This window comes from Propithecus coquereli, unplaced genomic scaffold, assembly GCF_000956105.1.
Source record: "Propithecus coquereli isolate 6110/MARCELLA unplaced genomic scaffold, Pcoq_1.0 Scaffold472, whole genome shotgun sequence".
In the NCBI taxonomy this organism is placed as follows: Eukaryota; Metazoa; Chordata; class Mammalia; order Primates; family Indriidae; genus Propithecus; species Propithecus coquereli.
The window spans coordinates 601551-615489 of record NW_012150530.1 but is presented as its reverse complement, the minus strand read 5'-3'; the positions used below and the strand labels follow the sequence as shown (position 1 = coordinate 615489).

Sequence of the window (13939 nt, the reverse complement as noted above, 5' to 3'; positions counted from 1 at the left end):
GTTACGTGAGGCGGAGATGAGCCCGGCACCTCCCCCACGCGCCTCTCCTCTCGGGCCTCTCGGCCCCGGGCTCTGGCCCCAGGGGAGGGCAGGAGAGGGGAGGGGCGGGGAGGGGTGGGGGAGGGGACCGCCGAACGTTTCAGGCCAAGGAGACGCTCGCGGCAGCGGCAGCGGCGGCGGCATCTTTTAAGACTGACCTGCTTTAAAAGTGCCACTTTGATGGCCTAGGAAATAACTAAAATCGGATTATACGTTACTTACCAACGCCTGCTCCTGAACCGGGAGCGCCAGGTCGGGTATCAAGAGTCAATATAGGGAACGCAGGGCTGGAACCCGAATGCAAATCCATCGGCCGCCCCCAAATCGCTCACCGAGGGAGCGGCGCTCGGGAGCCCCCAGATCAGCCCATCGCCGGAGCCTCCGCCAGCTCGTCCCCCCCGCACTGCCGGCCCCTCCTCCGCGCCAACTGTGTAAATCAGCCGCCGCAGTCCTCTCGCCGCGCATCGCCGGCAAATCCCGGTTTAGGAAGCAAGGAAGCAAGTGATCTCTCTCCCTCTCCCCCTCTCCCTCTTCCTCCCCTCCCTCGTCATGATCTGCTAGCTCTACAAAGAGAAACCCTGTAAAATTGAGTGTCAGGAAGTCAGCATTCTGTATCTGTGGATTGATTTTAACTTTAATTTGCAAATGAGAGATGGCTGGAAAATTACAGCCCAAACTGGCGGGGGGTGGCGGTGGGGGGAATCGAATTAAGAACATCTGAGATGTACTGATGGACGGTATCTCTAACAGCCTCCAAGGAGTATTTTCCAAGCGATTTGCAGTCATCCCCCACCTTCAGGATACATATGTGACAATTTGAAAGTACACATTTCCTCATCTGTTTACACTTGCTAAAAGGGGGAGAAATAAAACTGTGCGATAAAGGGAGTGTGGGGGTGCATTTGCTAGAGAGATGCTGGATACCATTTCGTGACAAATTAGATAAGGACATTTGAACAATTATTGCACCTATGTGAAAGTATTATTACAACATCATAGAGCAGACCATTACCCCCACTGCAGTCATACTAATGCAGTCATTTAATGCTCCATTCAATCTGCAGTGTAAACCAACGCAGTTCTTTTTAATAGATCCCTTTCATCAGCGACTGTGTTGGAAAGAGGGCAGTCTTCCACTAAGTCCCAAACTGAATAGGAGGTAGTCTGGGGAATCATCTCTGTATCTCTTGCCATTCTTTCCTGAAGTGAATGGAATAAATTGTCCAAGACAAGTGAGGTTGTTATTGCTTTTATAATTGTAGACGTAAAATGAATTTGACCCTGATTTTGAACGCTGTCAAAGGAACTCTAACTTACCTCTTGCAAAGAAACTGTACTCTTTTGTATATAAAAACCTTTGAGAGAAAGGCCTGAAGATATGACTTTAGACTTTATCTGGTAGATTTTCTAGTTACTGCAATTTATACCATTGTTAGTCCATATTCTAGATATATAATACCAAAAATCTAGTGTCCATATTACCCATATTAAAAGAAAGGAGGGGATAGATTTGTTTACAGAGAGAACCAGGGCCTGTGGAATTTTTTGAGATATACACACACACACACACATATACACAAACACACAACACACCCCAAATTCAGTATGGCAGCAGTGTTGGTTCTTTATAAAGTGTGAGATTAGACTACATACATATTATGATCTATATGTATATATCGTATTTATAATGTTTCTATTTGTTCTTTAAAATATTCAGCGTTCATTTTTAAGATTAGTAAAGTATCTACAGGAACCGAGAAATTGATAAAATGGCCATGATATTAAAATCTATTCTTTTTAAATATAATATTTCAGATCTACTGGCATGAATTCCAAACCTATCCTCGGTATTTTCTGGGATAATAAATTCTGCCATGTGAATTTTACATATATGAAGACATGGATGTGGAAAGAACATTTATCATAGGTGCTTCACTCACTAGGTCTCAAAATTGGCCTTAAAGTGGTAGATACAAAAATAAATAAATAAATAAAGAGAGCGGCATATTCAGAAAAGGTTGGGAAAGGAGTACATCCCTGCAACAAACCAGTCAGATTTAGGAGAAACCAAACTGCATTGGTAGGCTGATGAGTCACAGAGATGTTTTGGTCTTCTCAGGTGGTTGCCCAATTTGAGGCGAATCACTCTTGGGTACACCATATTCTATGTGGGCAAGTGTGAAATCACACACATGCCCCTTGAGCCTCAGATATAGAGGATTTTAGAGTAACCCTGAAAGAAATCAGGCAATATTATTTCTAAAATATTTGAGTTTGTTTAACTTTTTAGGAAGTATTTTCATTTTATTTGATTTTCAAGGTTATTTGTTGATGAGAGAATTTTGAATTATATTAATATATTTACTCTGAGCAGATGTTGGTATGGTCTGATGGTATGGGGAGCTACAGAACATTGAATAGCTAGAATTAATTGTTAATGTTAAAAGTGAGTACTTTCGATACAACTATTGCAAGCCAGATAAAAATGTTGTGGGCAAGTGATTTGATGAATCATTGATTCTATGTTGTGAATTTTTAATGCTTTCTGCAAAGACATTTGCATGTCCCTAGTTCTATTTTGCCAAACATAATTTACATTGTGAAAAGGGGAACTCTCGTTAAAAAAAAAAAAAAGATGTTCTTTACTAATGATGCATAATGGATAAAAGGAAAATATAATAATAACATATAAGATGCAATTTTTAGTTCAACAAAAATTAAACATGTCTATATTGCTGATTGGTATATCTTTTTAAGTTACAGAGACATTACAGTATTTCAAATTGTTTCCTTTTAACTATTCTGTCATTTTCCAGAGAGGAACAATGATATTAAAATACCTAAAATGGACATTTTTTTGTCTAACATATATTTTATTGACTCTAATGGTTTGAATAAAATAATGAACTTTTTAAAATATTTGACACTAATTGAAGTAGTATTGGAGAACTGTTTGCTGTATAATGGATTATTCACTTAAGAAAGTTCCAAACTCTGAATACAGTAATCTGTGATTATGTTCAGCATACCTATGTCCTCTACATGTTGTATTCATCTGTTTTTTCTATTATATAAACATTCATGAAGCCTATCTCTTTTTTCCTTTGTCCATTCCAAATAATTTTCAAGCCAACAAAATTTGGCTTGTTTGATAATCAACAGAAAACAAAGTACAACCTTATTTGATTAACTTTTGATATACCACTGTTGAAATAATTGAAAATATAGTTATACACATTTTATAAATGGGAATATAGGCTGTAAAAATTAAGCAAATAAAATATGGTATATGATATAAGATAAATTATTGTTTTTAGTTTTGTTCTGTTTGGAAATAGTATTTATTGAAAGAATTCAAAAGATTGAACAATTCAGACTGAGAGTTACATACTTATAGAAATGTTTATTTGTATAGATCTTCCTATACCTCCATAGAAGAAACACTTTTGAAACATTTCATATCATATGGAAAAAGTTCCTAGTCAACTGGTAATTTTGTTTTTATGAAGCATCTTGTAAAATGTAGTAGAATCGGCATAGATTTCATAAGCTATAAATATGGAGAAGTTACAAGATATTCAATTAGACATTGATCTTTTATATCCTGTTTCACTAAAACATTTTAAAGCACTTTACAGGCATCCATTAAATGAAATCTCAGCTTATTTTTGAAGTAAACAAGTGTTTCAATCTCAATGGTTAAGTAAACTATTTTGGAACAACCAAAGTTAATCTATTCAATATGAACAAAGCTGCCAAATTTTTATTTGTAGACTGGGTAAGCATAGAAAGTTATTGTCTCCTTTTAGAGAGATTTTTGAGTTATTCAGAATTAATAATTGTAGATATTACTGAGAGGAAAAAGGTATTTAAAAACCAAAATGAGGAGAAATAAATCAAATGCACTTGTTGAAGTAAATTTACTGTCGAAGAATGCATCAGGAAATAAAGCATAGGTGTTATACGTAATAGAAAGAAGTAAATCACATAAGCGTTAGTGGTAAAGGAAGATTTAAAAAATATTTATATTATGAGAGAAAGGAATGGCAATGATTTTATAGAATCATAAAATCTCAGGATTAAGAGAGACTTGAAAGGTTATCTATTTGACCAATTCTTTGGTATTTGAATCTCTGCTCTACTATCCCCTGACGAGTTGTTATCAAGACTGTGTTTTAATATGGCCTATGATATGGAGCTTAGTGCATTTCAGGGTAGCTCATTTTATTTTTGGACAAATTTAAATTTCTATCAGAAAAAAAATTTAGGCAAACTAAACCTTCTGCTTTCTGTTTCTCTGTCGCAGTTTTATCTCTTGAGGGCTTGTTTAAAAATCTAAGGTAATGAACTTTCTGCTTATTTGACTTACGTATATGCTCATGCAAAGAAACTCCCCTGGCAGGTAGAACTGTAGAACTAGTCTTCAAGATAAGAGATAGGGATAGAGAAGGAATGATTTTAATTGTTAAGATAACTAAAGCCATGGAACTGTAGAATTTGTTGAAGATACTAAACTGGCAAAATGTTAAAGAGTATTGCTGTTCTTAAAAGTTATTTCTGAAATATCCAAAATATTTTTATTAGTTTTCATGAAAATACATTTGGGTGCACATATAAAGTTCTATATGTGTCCTTTTTTTCTCAATTATTATGGGTACATAATAGCCAACTACAAAATCATAGAGGAATTGTACTGATATTAATTAAAGAGGTTAGAGAGTCTAAAGTATACAAGTAGGTGTTTATAAGTAAAATCAAATTTTCTTTGGTCTTTGAATTTTTGAAAGCTATTTGAGAACATGAATATGAAATGAATATTTTGAAATGAGGCTGATTTCAATATAAAGCCTGACAAAAAATTCTTTCACCACCAACTCTGGGACAAGATGAAAAGCTTCATTATGATCATGTGGTGGAATTCACAGACAGTGGAAATCTTATATACAACCTTGCATTTTAAGTGTAGAACAAAAGTGTAATGAAACATTGAATGTTTTTATTAATGTCAGTAATTCCTAAAGTGACTTATTTAAATACAAAAAACTAAAGTGTCCTTAAATTTTGCTGCCCCCTCCCCCCCGTATCACTCTGCTGAGGCTTTGGCATATAGCTGCTTTTAGTTTCTGTATTCTATCTAAATCTTCCTTCACATTTCTGTGTTGTTAAACAACTAATGTTTAGTTATACCCATATCTGTAATTTTCTCTTTTGAGTATTGAAATTGCTTTGTTTCCCATTTGGGCATCTGAAGGTAAATATATGATTCCATATGTGTGCCAATTTTTCTCCATCACATTTGACAAAATACTCTACTTTCAGACAAATGGTCTGAATTTTATTTCCTTGGTTGGTAGTGTTTTAAAAATTTTGATGAGTGAGAAAATGTTTATTACAAATGCTATTCTTAGCAAATATTATTTAGTTAATATTTAAATAATATTAGCAAGAAAATAATTAATAAACGTGTCATGGCTAAGATACCATTTAATGATAGCCAAATTAGCAAATAATATGGAACCTTTGATATATAAATTTACCCCCCTAAAAGATCATAAAATACCTTCTATAAAGATTCATCAAAATGCAAGTAGAAGATAAAGAACATTTGTATATTTTAGCATGTATTTTAAAATTTTCAAATGATAATCTGACCTAAAACTAATTTTCTTACTTCTTGTTTTAGTTGGATATTTTTATTCAAAGGGTAGTGGTGAAATGTCTGATGTGATTAAGAAAGTGATGAAATATATCCCAACTCTTCCTGCTTCCATTTGAAACACTTTATAGATCATTTTGTAATATTTCATTTGAAAGGCCATGAAAAATAGCTCAAATATTCCCACACATATACAAATAATACATAATGTGTGTGTGTGTATGTTTCTCTTAGTGTTTGTGTTGGGAGGATACAAAATTGGAAACTAATGGACTCCTTATAAATTGTTTGTTTGAATTATTTTATTTCTAAAATGGGAAGGCATACCTAGTTTCAAAAATTCTGTAGTGTAAAACAAATAGAATATCTATGCACAAAATATTAAAAGTGAATTATACATCCTAATTCTCTTTTACTGATATTGGATGATAAAATTCATTGAGTTAGAAACACTTGGAACACTCATGTCACAAAAGATCGAGTAATCTTTAGAAACTGACCCTTTTCTATGGGGGGTGGGTGGGGAGCCTGTGGCCTTGGGGCCACATGTGGCCTTCTGCATCCTTGAATGTGGCCTTTTGACTGCATTCAAATTTTACAGAACAAATCCTTTTAATAATCTGATGAGCCAACCTAAATGCAGCACCTGTCGCACATCAAACTGGACTGGATTCTTTCCATCAATGGAACTTCTAGTTTTCACTTTACAAGAAATTGAGACCCATGCCTAGTTGAAGAAAAGGTTTTTTTTGGTTTTTGTGTGGCTTTTTTTTAAAGGATTTAGTATCATGTCATGGAAATCAAGGACTGAAACTAGCAGACCTTATAAGAAACATAATTGAATATTAGGCTATACTTTGCCTCTCTCAGGATCCACATGCCCTCTCTGTCACCTCTCTCACTTGCCATCTGTTCTTTACAGCAGCAAGAGTGATTTTTAGAAAAGTAAGTATGATATGATCTTCTAGTAACCCTCCAGTGGCTTCCTAAGTCTCTAGTTAAAAACCAGTGTCCGTATACAGGTTTATAAACCATATATGATCATTTTGCTCACTCCATATCTGACCCTATACCCTATCATTTGCTTTTTTGCTCCCCCATATCACCTTTATTTTCCACCTTGCTCTTCCTTCAACTCACGAAGAATGAAGAATGCACCTATCTCAGGGCCTTTGCAACTGCAGCGCACTTTGGCCAGAATATCCTTTTTACAAATATCAGCATGGCTGACTGCATTCAGATTTCTGTTCAAAGAACATATGGCCAAATAGGCATTTCTGACCATGCTATCCCAAGTAGATCTCCCCATTACTCTTCAACTTCTTAACTTGCTTCATTCCTATAGATTTACCACCTAATAATATATAATTTGTTTGCTTGTGCATATTTACTGTCTATCTCCCTCTACAAGAATAAGTTTCATCAGAACAGGGACTTTGTTTCATTCATTGTGCTATCACTGGCGCCTAGAAAAGTGTCCAATACCTAATAGGAACTCCACATGAATGTATTGCATGGATTAAATAGATGAATGTTATCTCTAATCTCTACTTCCTTTTAAATCTGTATCATTTTTTTTCCTTCTAATAGCTTTTTCTTTGTATCAGCTAGCACATAGCTCATAATTACTCCATGTCCTTTCGGTTGCAGAATTCTCCACCAACTGGCAACTTCTCTCTTTTGCATTAGTGAAAATTCCTGAAAATCTAATTGTGCAGGTTAATTTTTTTCAGTAAGGCCATACAAAGCATCAACTTACAGACAATCTCTGGATGTATTCTCTTTGGTCAGGTGTACGCTCTTTGTCTAATAAGGCTGAGCCACCTCAGGAGCATGGCTGATTGGTCATGAGGGGCTGTGGGCAGGCAGCCAGGCAACAGAAACACATCTAAGGCATAAAGCCATTGCAGCTGCATCTGCACAAATGCTCTTCATTGTCCCATGTCCTTCACATGAGTCTGACATCACTCCTCAATTCCATGCCTCTACCTTCTGCCTATGTCGTATTCCTTCCTGATCAGATGACTTCTTCCATCTCTTTTTGTTATTCTCTGTTCACCACAGACACAACTATTCAGTTACAACACTTCTATGATGAATAAACCTACGTCTCTGGCTCGATCCTAAAGGCAACAAAATGTCCCTGTAACTCCACTCCCCACGCCCAGGTTGTTCCGCTTAGTTTCTGCAGGGTAAACATGTGTCTTTACAATAGATACTGTTGTGGACACATCCTAAAATGACCCCAATGAATCCTGCCCTTGCATAATCCCCTCTCCTTTTGTGTGGGTGGAACCTGTTACTTGCCTCTACCCAATAAACAATGGCAATGTAAAGGGTGTTTTCAGATGTAAGAGTCCCAAATCAGTTAGTTTCCAGTCAACCTAAAGAGAGATTTTTCTGGGTGAGCCTGGCTTAACCAGGTAAAGTCTTTAAAAGAGAGACTGGCGTCCTTCATGAAATAAAGACGCATTTTCCTGGTGGCCTTGAAGAAGTCACCCTGGGTTCTACAGCCCTAAAGAAATTAATTCTGCAACAACCTGATTAAATTTAGAAATAAATTTCTCCTAGTCAAGCCTCGACATCTTGATTGCAATCTTGTGAGACCCTGAGCAGAGGACCCATCTAAGCCATGTCTGAATTGCTGACATACAGAAATGGCAATATAATAAATGTGCTCTGTTTTAGTCCACTAAATTTTTTGTAGTTTGTCATATAGCAATAGAAATCTAATACAGAGCCTCATCCTAGTTAATGGAAAAAGACATTTAGAATCTGCATGTTATTTTAGTTCTTTGGATGTCACAATGTGACTTTGACTTGAACCTTTTCTTCCTTTGAATTTTACAGGCTAACTTATGGAAATTGAAATAATTTTGTCCACTTCCTTAGCATCTTCCTATTAGGAGATTTACTCTTTTACTACATTTTCCCTGGTTTCAGTGTCTTAAGACTAACGTTAGACCTTCTCTCAGGGTACAACACATGACCATAATACTTTTCTTCCTCCCTTAAACACCTAATCATTTCTTTTGCATGCAGTACCAGCTCCTGTCATTTTCAGCTTTTGGTTCTGATGAGCATAGACACAATGTCTTTGGCTATAAGATTCATATGTCTACTCCTCTCATTAATGTCTCATTTTTTTTTCTTGTTTATACATGTGAATATTTAATTTATTTTTTCAATAAAATTATTCTTTAAATTTTGGAGAGTATTTACATAAACAATGCTTTTTTAAAGTTAAAATATTTATGTGTCAAAATTTATCCCCTGATTTATCTGTGTGTTACATTGAAATATTGATATAAATTTTATTTGGTAAAAGTTGGACATAATCTGTGTTTGGTCACTATATATTTCTTTATTGTTTATATATTTCCAAATGCTATTTAGTCTGCTTGCAATCTTAAACTATATGTCTGAATGTCTTGATGTTCTAGAAGGTCTATACAACATTAAACATAATACAGCATATAAGTCATGTTATTTAGGAAAACCAATATATTTTCATTTTCCACAATGCTAAAAGCTAAGGATATAAAGACATGAAGAATTAACATTCCTTGTAATCCCATCAGAACATATATTTTTGGGGGCCTTTACAAACTCACAAAAAATTATGGTTTAAATATTTGTTACACACTATGTTTGAAAGAAAAATGTTACTTTTCTTCAGAATATGTTTAATGGGTCATACTTAAAAAGCCAATATGTTCATTTGTCATACATTTGGAAATAAAGAATTGAGATGAAATATTGATATGACTAATTTCTTCTATGTTTATCCTGCCAGAAATTCTCAAATACTGATTTGAAGTTGAAGTAATTAAGAATTTCTATTTTCCAAAGAGTCCCCAAACAGTGTATAATAGAGTTCTAGTCCACGTTTTCCTGGAAAAATATACAACCACTGTAGATGGGTCTTTGATTAAATAGTTTTAAACTGGAACTTTAATTTTAAAAGAAAAGAGAAATCCCAAATCAATGCATGATAGAAGTGGGCATTGTAGGAGGAGTGTTGCATAGGGATGCATGTTCACTGTGATATGTTGAGAATAAGGAAACAACCAATAATCATATTTCTAATTGCCTACCACAGTAGATAAGCCATAAAATGTTCTATTCAATTAGTTAAACTTCTATCTCAGTCAGGTATACAAATCATTCTTTTTAAGGAAAAGAAGCTTAGGGAGATATTTAGATAGCCATTAATTTAAAAAGTTTTTTTTTGAAATATTAAAATCATATGAACACCTCATCACATGAGCCATAACTGAAACTGTTCTTCCTTGTTACCATACTCAAGTCAGTATAATGTATTGACAAGGAACAGACTAAACATTTCCAGAGGTAAAGCTTATAATTTTTAAAAGTAGCAGAGCATGTTCAAAACGCTTGTATTGTGTTAGTTTAGACTCATTGGCAAATATCAAACTCCTGATAACTTCTGACGGTAGTTAATGTTAATTATTTCCTTTGAGATGAGTCACCAAATGCAGAAAATTTGCCATCTTGTGGTGTTTGTACATTTATGAGATCCCACCTCTTACTCTATTGTGAAGTATGGAAAAATAGAAAATTCATAGGCAACAGAATGAGGCTTTCTTGCTTGTTTTTAGTCTTTTTTACGTACACAGGAATGTGTAAATAAAACCAGTAAGATTATTTAACAAAGAATTTTCTGAAACTCTTGTCCCACCCTTGGTTGTTCTATTAAAATAAATTTGCTGCAGCTGCCTTGAGATGCCTCCAGATGGCGCGATGGTGCCCGTTCTCTCCACCCAGAGACCGGCCAGTTGCCAGCTGCTGGGGAGAATGAGCTTGGAGCCCCAGGGTTTAACCCGGCGCAGCTCGGAGGTGGGTTTCTGAAGGACTCGGGAAGCAGCTGCAACAAGGCATCACTCTCTGTACAAGTATTTCCATTTCTGAGAGCAAAAGGAAGAACTTAAGCGGGCAGCACTTGGAATGTAAATTGCTTTGTAGTATTTAAAAGCAGAATGGATCATGGGCAGCTGAGCTGGTACGTGCAATACAAACTACTCAATGGAATTGTGCTGGGTAGGAACCCGTCTGATCATCCTTTGTGTACCAAACGTTCTGTGTCCTGGATTGTGCCTATGTGTATGCACTCATTTCATTTTCACCAGGATCATGGGGGCATGGGGGCCACAATCTTTCATTTTTCTAACATAATATAATAAAGGCTTTACAGAACATTGTTTATTAATAGAAATGTGACCCTAGTCACAGTCTAAAGAAACACATGAAAATTATACCAAAATACTTTTCTTCTATGTTTCTTTGTTAGAGAAAAAGAAAGTAAACCTAAATTATGTTACTGTATAGTTTTACCATATGTGACTTTTGACAGACAATGGCAGAAAATAAATATTTACTGTGGACTAGACTTTTACCTATAGGTGTACGCTTAAACACACCTGTAAAATATCAGTATTTTCACATCCGTGTGCCATAAAGAACAATGTGTAGCTATGAAAACACCAGTTATGGAAAATACATTATCATGTGCATGTACATTTTGTATGGTCTAATATGCCATGTGAATATGTGTTGTGTATGTGTACACAATAATATGTATACATGACCTAGATGCAGAATTGCTATTGCATGGTTAAAAATATGCATGTGCTGAATATGGAAGAATTTTTGCACCTTGGCAAAAATATTTCTATCTAGATAACTTAGTATGCAGATCACTTATTGCCAAAAAATTAAATGTGAATTTAAAGAATGTACTTGTTTCACTGCTACATTTTAGATTTCCCAAGTTTCATTCAATTGTTCACTTAGTTTTCTATGCATTTAAATTCTGAGGAAAGGTTGCTTTTTGTATTTTGAACATGAAATGTTGGCCGAGGTGACTATATGGGTGTAGGATGTATGGACATGTAAATATATGTTTCCTGAATTTAAGGTTACATGGAGTTGGCAAGAGTTCTGAAAACTTGAGAGTCTTGACTGGGAGTTTATATTAGAAAATTAAAAAATTCAAAGGTTCAGAACTAAATTGGAAATAACTGAGGATGAGGTTTTACTCTTACTGTTATTACTCTTATATTAGACTACTTACAAACTTGTATGGATTTTTTTCAAACAGATGTTGCTCATGAAGCAGCAACTGAGTTTTATGTTCTGCCATTGCCCACAAGCAAATATAATACAATTCAACGTAAGAAATATGAATTGAGAACTAATTATGTAAGATAGTATGCTAGTTAAGTCCCAAGATACCAAGAAAAGTTAGAAATTATTGAGCCCTGCCCTCAAAGAGTTGCCATTCAAATGACTAGGTTGGGCATATTTGTGAATATAAATACACAGGGAAAAAAATGAAATAAATGTGTTTATAGAGAGACATATACAAGGTGTATAGCACATAAATGGAGGAAGACATCTGACTTGGGGTATTAGTAAGGGGTTCATATTGGAAGACCCCTTCTAAAGGGATGGTTTGAAAAAATGATTGCGGTAGGTGTGATGAGGTCCTGAGCAAGAGATATACTCCAGTCAGACATTTTGTTTGTGTTGGGTGCTGCCTTCTTTATTGATCTCAGACGTGAGCAGTAAGAGATAATATTATACAAGTAGGTCTGGCAGTATTGGAGATGACCTCGAACATCAGGCTGAAAATTTTGGATGTTATCATTAGTTCATTCCCAGTTCCATTAACATAGGCATTCAGTACTCTTGGGAACATTGAATGCTATGCATAACAGCAAGAGCCAGCACAAAGTTTTAGGATAACTTCATAGTCTATTTATTGTCTATCTACCAAATCAGGGTATAAGATCCAAGACACAGCACTCATTTTTCATGTTATGTACTCAAAGCCTAGAAATTGCTAGAAAAATATTTATCACTTAATAAACGAATTAATGGTAAAATAAGGATAAGGCCAGGATTCTTTATCACTCACATTTAGTTTTCCTGATACTCACAGATGACTAACATCCTCAAAATTTACCAAGTCTTTGAAGCTATTGTGCCAGCTGATTCCATTTTTCACCAATACTCTGATAATTCCAAGCAAGTTCCCTGGAATTACCACTACTGATGTTTAATTGTACTCTATTTTTAACCTCTTACATGAATAGTCTTGCCTTTGCATTTTTAAAAGGGTTATTAAGATAATTATAAATTCTTATTTTTCAGGCAGAATAAACCAGTTCATCTTCATACCCCTGTAGTAGACATAGTGAGTATATAACGCATGTTAAACACATTCAGAGAAAGAGTTAAAGAGTTTGAGGAATGCCTTTGCACCCTGTAACATATGTTTACCTCCTTAAAAGAACACTTCAAATAGTTGGTTGTCTGCAACTTTTTCTATAGCCTCTTTACAATTCTGGAAATGCAGAGTAATCATTTGAGAGATCCTTAGCTATTTGCTTCTGTAGTATTTGGGGAAACTGAGATAGCTTGCTTAGGATCACCGCCTCCATAAACAACAGTGGTCCTCTTCTCTGTCCCTGTGTACTGGTATCTATACCTTTTATGGGCAATGGCAGGCACATATGAAGAAACTAGTGAAGAAAAAAGTTTTCCTCATTTGAAAGGATGATACTAAATGAAAAGAAACAGATGTTTTAAAGGAATTTATAAATATGGTTTGCTCAACTACGTTTTAAATGAATGCATAGGGTCTTACAAATAGAAAGGCCAAATAAACAATGCTGTTGAACCAACAACTTTAAAAATAAAACCATGAAGTTTCCTCCCCTTCCCAAGAGAGAACTTTTGCTCTCTGACAATGATTTGTATATCTTAATTTACTTTTATATGACTCATCTAAAAATATATTAAGAGTAGACATTCTCACTTTATGTGTATGGGGCTTGTATGTGTCGCTTAAACCGAGGATGGAGGATTTCAGTTTTACTTTGAGCCAATCCACACAGAGTCAGCCTTTTTCTCTCATCAGTGTCAATATGACAAATTTTCACCCCAGCCTGGTCTCCATCCTACTGGACCTGCTGGTAATGCTTTATTTTTAGCCCTGTGAAAGAAGGTAGTAAGATATAGTGGCTGTCCTAAGACTTTCACCTTATTCTAACCCCTGGGGCATGGCTTAGTCTGGAGACTAATGGATTAGAGAAGCATACCTTGCTCAAATAACGCTGGCCATTCAGTTTGGAAAAATATACTGCAGTGTGTACTGCAGACTTTTCCCCCTAGTGGTTGACTTAAAGGCTGTTGTGTTTCTTAACTCAGCAGAAACAG

At 35.4% G+C, this 13939-nt stretch overlaps 1 protein-coding gene across 1 annotated transcript in view; it reads right to left on the bottom strand.

Moving 5' to 3' along the window:
- Window positions 1–585, bottom strand: part of SLITRK3 (SLIT and NTRK-like family, member 3) — a 9782-nt gene extending 9197 nt beyond the window's left edge. Inside the window, exon 1 of the mRNA XM_012655341.1 lies at window positions 262–585. The gene's annotated coding sequence lies outside the window, so the exon portion shown is untranslated. The remainder of the gene's footprint in view (window positions 1–261) is intronic.
- Between the last annotated feature and the right edge of the window lie 13354 nt (window positions 586–13939).